The sequence below is a fragment of the Euphorbia lathyris genome, chromosome 7, assembly GCF_963576675.1.
Source record: "Euphorbia lathyris chromosome 7, ddEupLath1.1, whole genome shotgun sequence".
Taxonomy (NCBI): domain Eukaryota; kingdom Viridiplantae; phylum Streptophyta; class Magnoliopsida; order Malpighiales; family Euphorbiaceae; genus Euphorbia; species Euphorbia lathyris.
In genome coordinates, this window is record NC_088916.1 from 9,772,501 (window position 1) to 9,781,723 (window position 9,223).

Here is a 9,223-nt window from a genome sequence, read left to right on the forward strand (position 1 = left end):
AGCTTGGTATGAATGAACATATTTCTTATATATAATATAAGAATCTCGCCATACGGCACGAGCAGTTGAGTACAGTACTATAATGCCTTTGTTGTGTGAAGAAACTAACACACTTGCGAAGCACGCACCTCAATCACCCTGCCTGTGTGAATTGAACAACTGACAAGTACAACCAGCTTAAGTCGGTTTTCCACTGTGAGTATTCGGCCATTTGAAGCAAAGTCTAAAGGACATATTCGTTTCCGATTTGGGGTTCTGATGGAAGATACTGCTTAGGTTATACACAAAGTACACACGTGATTCTGCTCTGGAAAAACTCCTTGTGGTCCAGAGAGAGATGAAGTTTATAGTAAACCTCTGCCTCTCAGATAGCTTTCTTTTCCAACACTTCTATGTCCGGATGGGTGTAGCATGATTGACAGGAGGATGGGAATATATGGCTATCCCATCGAGATCCAGGCCCTCTTCTTTTTTTGCCTTGAGGTGTGCAAAGCAGATGCTTAAACCAGAGCGTGGCGGCAAGGAATTGATGGAGCGGATTGACAAGCGCATCACTGCTCTAAGTTTTCACATCAAAACTTATTACTGGCTTTACTTCATCCAGCTGAATAACATTTACCGTTACAAGACTGAGGAGTACTCTCACACTGATGTCAAAAAGTTGAATGTCAAATCTATACCAGATCCAAATTGGGTGTGAGCCCTTCGATCGCTGACTCTGCCAAGCGGTTCCTGGCAGGTGGATCATGGAAGAAAGTAGCTCGAGTGACAAGGTAAGGGACCGATACCTCTCCAATAGCGGTAAGCTCTTTACCTAAAAGAAAGAAACTGTAAGCAAGGAATTCCGCCTAGTCAAGCTGCACGCAATCAACAAAACAAAAGAAAAACCTCTCGAGGAACACAAACCCAATCAGGTCTTTCGTTTCTATTTGTAAATTCAACAAAGTAGGATCTTCGGCAAGCAATAAGGGATGGGTCACACTTATGATTATCCATGGGAACTCAAATTAGATTTCGATCATGATCTGCAATTTAATCTTTTAGGATTTCGATGAAAAGGGAGCTAGGTTTGCGATATAGCTGGCCAGGCAGTTCTAAAGCTCAGCAACTCGGCCCTCGTTCTCGTGCATTCGCATTCCTCGTTCTTGTATAGTTTCGTTGCCAGAACCAGATGGGGGAAGAAGGTCAGAGGTGTCTGGTTTGATAGGCCCTGGGGCAAGGCATTCATTTTTCCACAGCCGACTTGCCCATTCACTTTTCTAGGGCTATGGATCGCAGAGGTACCTCTGGCCGAGGATGAGGATATATTTTTCGTAACAGAAACTGAATACTCATTCCGTACAACGAAAGATTGGGCCCCTCAGTAATGAAAGGGGGCGGAACTCATCACATTACTGGGTTAGGCAGTTGGGGTTATGGATTTTCAATTGATGCCGCTCGGGCCGCTTCTGGAGTTTCAAAATCACAACATGTTTGTTATACATCACACAATCATAGAGAGGCGGGCCGAATCTTGTCAACTTATGAAGCGACTACGACTTGCTGACTCTCATGGTTGACAGAGGAAAGCATCGCCAAGCGAGTGGTTTTTGGTTGAGTGATTAGCCTCTTTATTCAAACCGAGGGTGAATTAAAGATGAAATAAAGATGAATCAGGGTTGAGGTACCTATTTACCATCCTCGGGCATATATTGTTTTCCTTAGTTACTGCTTTCAAATACGCTTTCACCTCTGCATTGGGAACGGAAGGGGCACCAGCTCCCCCTTTTGGTCGATGTCCACGAATGTCGTACACTTGAGTGGCAAAGGAAAGCGGGATCGTACCTCTTTTTCCAGGCCTGTTCGGACATAAGGAATCGCTAGGGGGGAAGCTAGCGAGGAAGCAAGTAAGACAGTACCAGAATCTTAATCTCTTGATGCGCCACCTTCACATCAACCATAGAGAAGTGGCCATAAACTGGAAAGTCTTGACCAATTTGAAAGATCATTTGTTCGATCAAGTAAAGGAAACTCAACCTGTAATTGTACATGCCCCCATCGCAATAACATATTTTGGTTCAGGAGCTCCCTTTCTGTTGAACTAATCCCAGGCTTCCAAAAGAGGGTTGTCGTGAACGTAAACAGACTAGCTTGACCCCTCATTACTTAATTCGTTGACTTACTTAGCTGGATCTTCTCTTACGAAATTACTAATATCGAACTAGGTGATCTTCGGTCGAAGCTGGAAGAAGAAGTTACGTGTAAACAATCTATATTTTTCTTCTTAGCCAACCTATGTTTTAACGAGGAAGGATCTCAAGCCCTCGGGCGCTATTGATATGATATTGAAAAAGGTATCACGGAACGAAGAACGAACGAGAGTCCTTTGCTCCTCTGGGATATCCTTCTACAGTTTGATTCTCTTTCCTGAGTAACCAAATGTTAAACTGATTGGGGAATGGTGGACTGACTTGCCTTATTTGTTACTATTGACTTACTTCGTAACTTCGACCAGACTCGCTTTGTTGTTCGACCATGAGCTTCGGGTCGAAGCATTAAAAGAAAAAGATCGGGAAACGCGGCGGCATAGGAACCACGGGCGGGAAAAACGCTTTTATGAAACCATGTGTTATGGCTCCCTCTAAGGCCAAGGCTCAGTATAGTTATTGTTTTCGCTTCTTCCTTACCTTGCTTCCGAGTTAGATCTGCATCTAATCATTTTCTTTTTCGGTCTTTCCCAAAGCTAGGGCTTCGGCTCAAACTCTTTTTGACCCGACCGATTCAATCTCATATGAGGTAAGCAGGTCAAAGATAGGGAAATTGGAATTTTCGAAAATTTTATTTTTTTTTCATTCGTAACTAAAAATTTCGTCATGAATTTGAATATTTCGTAAAAAGTATTGCGTTAACTCCTTCAAGCTCGACGATTAAAAATAAATAGATTATTATGATTTGAAGCAAGCCGCTATGGTGAAATTGGTAGACACGCTGCTCTTAGGAAGCAATGCTAGAGCATCTCGGTTCGAGTCGGACCTCCACTTAGTTTCACCCAAGCTTCATCCTAGTCATGGATAGATCACCCAGGTTCGGGTTCTCTCGACACCAGCACTTGAACTTGAACTTGAACTTGATCCAAAGGTCTCGTAATTATCATCCCTCGGGCGGAAAGCAGTAGATCTCCCAAAGGTCGCCTTTTGTTTATTCCTTCTTTTGAAGGTAAGAACAACAGAAAACCTAACAGCAGCAAAGCATAATAAGATAGGTTGAAGCTGTTGGGGAGATAGAGGCAACGAGAGCAGTAACAGCGGATAGTGGAGCAGAACTAACAACAGATAGGCATTCAGTTAGCTTTCAAACAGACTCTCGTAGTTAGAAAATGAATAACATCCACCTCACTCGGGATTTCTCACAGGTGGGTGAGAATTTCGTATAGACAGCCTTGTCACGGATTTTTGATAGCCCTAGAGAATAGACCATATTTTCCTAAAGGCTTTTTTCGGTCAACGAAAACTGGGGTATTTTCTCATCTATGATATTAGTTAGACCCTACCGGGATTTCTTCCATACTTCCATAAGTCTCTTAACTACTTTTTCAGGAAATAGATTGACAATTAGCATTGCCTTGAATGGGTCTACTTCGCCTTTTGGGGATTCCACTAATTGATGGAAGGAAGGGATTTAATAAGCAAGATAGCATTCATCTTATCTTGGGCAAAAAAGGGCTTAGCAACAGAGAAAAGAGATCTGGGGCGGAGCGCTCGTTATCCTTACTGTTCTCTCTGCTGGGGTGGAGTGAATGACCGACGTGTGGAAATCTTATGATGGTCAAATCTGAAGAGTCAGACCCGCGGTGCGGGAATCCATAAGAGATGGGCAAATTCGGCCTGATAGCTGGAGTTAGCTCGGGGGGGGGGGGGGGCTTGAGGGGGATTTTCTCTTCTTTCAATTTTCTTTTCTTTTTTCCTTTGAATTACTCATATATATCCTATGAATTTCATTTCGCACCGGAAACTATTCTAGGAGAAGTTCGAATCCGTTCCGTTCGGATATTGATCGGTCTTGGTTTGACATGGTTTACGCGTTACTGGTTTCCGAAAGAGTTAATATTTCCATTAGCTAGAGATCGAGACCAGCACTTTGTATAGGTTGGGGAAAAAGCCCTTGTATAGGGATAAAAACCTCTGAACTGCGCGCTTCTTCAAATATCCATCAACGAGGAGCGGATAAGGTATTTCTCCATTATCAAATTGATGCTGGAGGAGTGCGTGCGTGGTCGGCCCAGCAGAGTGCTTTCGCCGTTGGTGTTCTTTCCGATCTCTACGCATTTCACCGCTCCACCGGAAATTCCCTCTGCCTGGAGCTTCGACCAACCACCACCGGTCAATTCTGCTTTGGGGCCACTAAGGGCTCACCCTGGGCAACCTACTAGTCTGCGCATTGGCTAAACCGGACCAAATACGAACTATCGGATTCCCCAGGATTAGGGCTATACCCTCCATCCATAAAGGGGCACCCCCACGAACGAGCAGAATCCAACCGCCAATTCCTTGCGATGGTCCGGGGCGCGGTGGTACCCATCCCGCCCAAAATTCTAGGAATTTTTTGATAGTTAGAATAGATTCGTAGACCCGGCCGGCTGATCCGTCTTAAATTTAGACTAGTTCTATCTGACTATTTCAGCAGCGGGCAAGTGCTTGGTAGGCCAACAGCCCAGTGAACCGGGCGGGGCGCTTGATTTGTCTAAATGGATTAGATCCTAGAATTTAGTGAGCGGCGCCAAATCTTTCTAGGGATTGCTTCTTTCGCCTCTTTCGCCGTCAAAGTGCCTATGGTACCAGTTCATATTTGGTTACCCGAAGCGAATTTGTATAGTAATTCCTCATCCTCAAATCAGCCCTTCCCGGTGGCTTCCCCGGAATCCCTAGTTTTGGGCATGCCAAAGAAATTATGTATTAAAAATTAATTGGTGACGGAGATAGGCAACTAGGATAGACAGTAATTAGCAAGGACAAGCGCAAATCTCTCTTGGACGAGCATGCCCACTAGGTAAAATGATGATAGGATACGACCAGCACACCTCATGTCGTCCAATAGGCCCATATAAGGATACTAGATTACCTAGTATAAAAGATTTAAAAATCATCACAAACCTCCCTTTTTCTTTTCTATTGCAATTTCTGGATTATTATATGATGACATTTTCTATCAGTCAAAAGCAGATACCGCCCCCCCCCCCCCCCCATGCTCCCATGGGGAACATTATAAAAAGTTAACTATTTCTTCCCAGCCTGAATATCTAGCGATTGGAAAGAAGGAGGATGCTTGATAGAGAAGCAAGGATTGGTCACCATGTACGAGGATCCCCGCTAAGCATCCATGGCTGAATGGTTAAAGCACGCTAGGACTACTGGGGTATCTAATCCCATTCGCTCCCCTAGCTTTCGTCTCTCAGTGTCAGTGTCGGCCCAGCAGAGTCCAAAAGAAAAAAAGAAAAAAAGAAACTTGCGCTTTTTTTAGTATCAAAACGGTCATTGCCACACCTGTTAGCTTCCCCCCGATCGATGGATACAGAGATTTGTTTGGTCCCCCACTGCCCGATTGATTGCGAATTCGACCTAGCCCTTCCAACGAAGAGGATCGGTCTTCCTGGCTTTCTTTTCTCCCACCCATGACAGGATGGTTCTACGACCCTAGGGGATGACTGGCCCATTGATCCCGAGAGTTTGTAATAAAGCTATCTAAGCTTTACTTAGATAGTAATAGTGCTCACGCGGAAATTCATCGCGTGCAAAAGGTTTCGGATAACTGAAAAGGCCTTTTCCGAAGCCGAAGAGGAGCTACTAGCCGATCAAGCGGAACTCCTCTGTCTTCCCCTTCCCAAGCTAGTAATAGGTCTGCTACCCTTCTAATGGCGAGTTCGGTGAGGGAGCTTTCGTTTCCCTGCCTAGGGGGCGGGCGGCCGGGACCTATTATATTAAATAGGCGGCAAAGCTGAATAGGAAAGGGGCCGAGCTGACTGATGAGTGCCTTTTTTTTAGCCTTTAGAATTAGAAAAAGGCTCTCATGTGAAGCTAACATGGCTGGCTACCACTATCTCCCTTCAACCCTTTAGCGAAATGCGGCAAAAGGAAGGAAAATCCATGGACCGACCCCATCGCGTTTTCAAAAGGAAACCGGTTAGGTTACTTTTTACTTTGCCTTTGAATTGAGCTACTAAGGACCGGGTGAAGAATGAAAAACGTCCGCCCGGTTGGGGTTGGGTCTTGCCTTTCCCCATGCATTCATAGCGTTCGTTGTTTTGTACAGCTCGGTCGAGCCTTAGACGGGGCGGTAAACTATCTTCCTCCCTGGCACAAAACAGGTCTGAGTATTGCTAAACAGCAATGGCAGACTCCTCCGACTGCAAACTCTTCGATGGCGGATGCCCATTTTCGTAGCAATTGCCCCTAAGCCGGTAGGTTTCGTTCAAAAACCACTTGAGTTGATGTGATGTGTCCCATGCTCGGCGATAATGTTGTCATCCCTCTCCCTGAAAAGGAGGTGATCCAGCCGCACGGAATCAGAGAAGCTTTTAGAGATAGAGAAGGGCGCATTGGCTTCCCTTTCCTTGAAATGAACTGAGTTGCCCTTTTGTCTCGTACCTGTCTCCTTCAAACCTCGTGGACCACCTTTTCAATTCAACTTTTTCATCGTGGAAAATCACATTAGAAAGATTCCCCAGCGAGAAAGATTCCAAGTTGCTTGCCAGATCCCTAGAAGTCAAATCTCATAAGAAAATTTTTTATTTTTCGATAGCGCAGGCACAAGACCTTTGAATGCAAACTTTGAATAGCGAGACCGCATATCGTTTGGAACCCAAGCTTACCTTATTATTATGAAAAGGGGAAGGTTTGATAAAGGGTAGTAGATGTAGGTCTTTCCAGCTGGATTCATTAATGCAATATGGAACTCCAATAGGACCGACCGACCGGTCAAGAATGAGAGAAGTAGGTGCAGTTGAAGGAAAAGCGCAGCAGCGGAAGCGTCAAGGGGAGACGAAGTCTCAAATACCAGAGCAAGTGAATAGACTTTCTCTCATCCAGCAAAGCGGCAATGACATTACTTTGATTGACCTTGACCGCCCCTTGCCCCTTGGCCCGTAGGTCCTGACACAAGGTTAGAATTCTAGCTCTTCCGTACTCCGGGAAGATACGGCAACAAGTCCTGTGGTGGTTCGCTGGAGTGATGGGCCGGTCTCGTATCTATCTCAATCATTTCCTATTTGATCCCTTTGAATTCCATATTCGAAGTTGGACCCAGAAAGAATGGACTGCGCCGAAGCGCTGACCCAAAATAAAGAGCCTTGAATACTAGAAGAAAAGGTCGGCATAACCACTGCTATTTTATCTGCAGCTCTTGCCGTTGAAGGAATAAGTGTTGCTTTGGCTTGATTGCTTTCACCAGGTCTAGCTAAAGTCGATTAGCCCGAGTTGTGTTAAGATAAGTGGCACTTGAATTTGAAGTAGCCATCGGCCAGGTCTTGGATGCTGAATTCTTGGTCTCGGTCTTATTGTATCGATAGGTGCGCCATCATCTCCCTTCTCTTCCCTTTGCCCAGCTAAACGCAAAGAGAACAATTCCTTCCTTAACTAAGTCAAAGAGCGGATTCGTACCATCCTGTTAAACAGTCGAGTTGCGGGAAAGAGATAGCATTCGCCACGTTCAAGCTAAAAACTAGTTCGAACTACAGTTTTGATTCTATTAGGTAATTAGAGAAATATCGTATTAGAGAAGAAAGATCCGTTCCAGGGGTCGGTCTGTAAAGCAAGATGGCAGGGAAGGTGAGAAGTTTCCAAACGAAAGTCTTCCAGATTCTGTGAGTGTTCAGTGTACCTTAGCTCAAGATCGAAAAGAATGATATTATATTATCCGCTCATTGATAGATTGAATAATGAGAAATTGGCTCTTAAATCGCCAAATTTTTTATTTTCCATAAATCAACATCGGCCACCTAGTAAAAAACCGACCGGGGTTGTGCTCAATAACTGCCGTCCCAAGTGTCATCAGATTCAGACGAGATAGACTGGGCTTTAGAAGACTAAGAGTTCTTTCCTGATGGTGTATGAAATCATACTAGTCCCATGCTTTCTTTTCTCCCACTTATCTCACTAAATCAGTGAGAAAGTGCTCCGCGATGGGTCGCGGTCTCAAAATGGAAATTTTGTTTGATGCCAAAGAAAGGAAAATGATCGTAAGTCGGAGTTCGGTTCTCTAGACCCATCTGCCGCCGGGGCGCGGTGTTGAAATTGTTGAACCGGAAATGAGAAAGGAGTGGAACGAAAGCTGCAGATAAGAATATTTTTTTCTGCTTAGTTTTCCCCTTTATCAGTCCGGGATGCCTGCCTTTAAAGTAATTGGTTCAGTTCCTCAGCTTCGGGTTGGGCTGTTCGCCCATTAAAGCGGTACACGACTTAGCGCAAGAGTAGGATCAGGAGGCTTAGGTCGATATCGTCACTCACATCAATATCGTCACTCACATCAATATCGTCACTATCATCAATATCGTCACTATCATCAATATCGTCACTATCATCAATAAGAAAACCGTTAGGAATATCGGTCAGCCATAAACTTTGTGTTTGTGGATGGAACCCCCACAGAATCTTAGCCTCCGACCCGCCCTAAAGGCTACGTAGACTGCTAACCTTATTTCAAGGCCGCGGCTGAAAAGGTCAACCAATAGACCAAGCGCCAGAGTGAGGGACAGCTAGCCAAATAACACGAAAGGCAGAAAGCGCTGAGTTATATCCCTCCCCCATCGAGAAAGAGAACTGACTAATCCTAAGGCAAAAGGTCAAGAATCATATCCATAGTTAGGGCACTCATCCTAGTTAGAAACTCCAGCTCCGTCAATAGAATAGGTGTAGTTCCAGAGTTATGGTCTACGCCGAGAAGAAAGACGCCAAGGGCAAGGGAGTTCGCTCCGCTCCGTCCCATGGTTCAATACCTAAGAAAAGGAATTTGTCCATTTTTCGGGGTCGCAACAAAAATGGTGATATTATTCCTCCATTAATTAAAAATTGCGATTTTTAGGAAGAGGATTGGTTAGACCGATTGGACAGCTTTCAAAGACGGCTCTATTTGGTCGCGATCCCGCGAGGGTGAGCTAACTCCAAAAACCTGATCCGGTCTCATGGTCAAGTCAAGTTGGCAAGTCAAGGCATAACAGGGCAGCGCCCAATACGCCAGCAACTGAATAAGATAA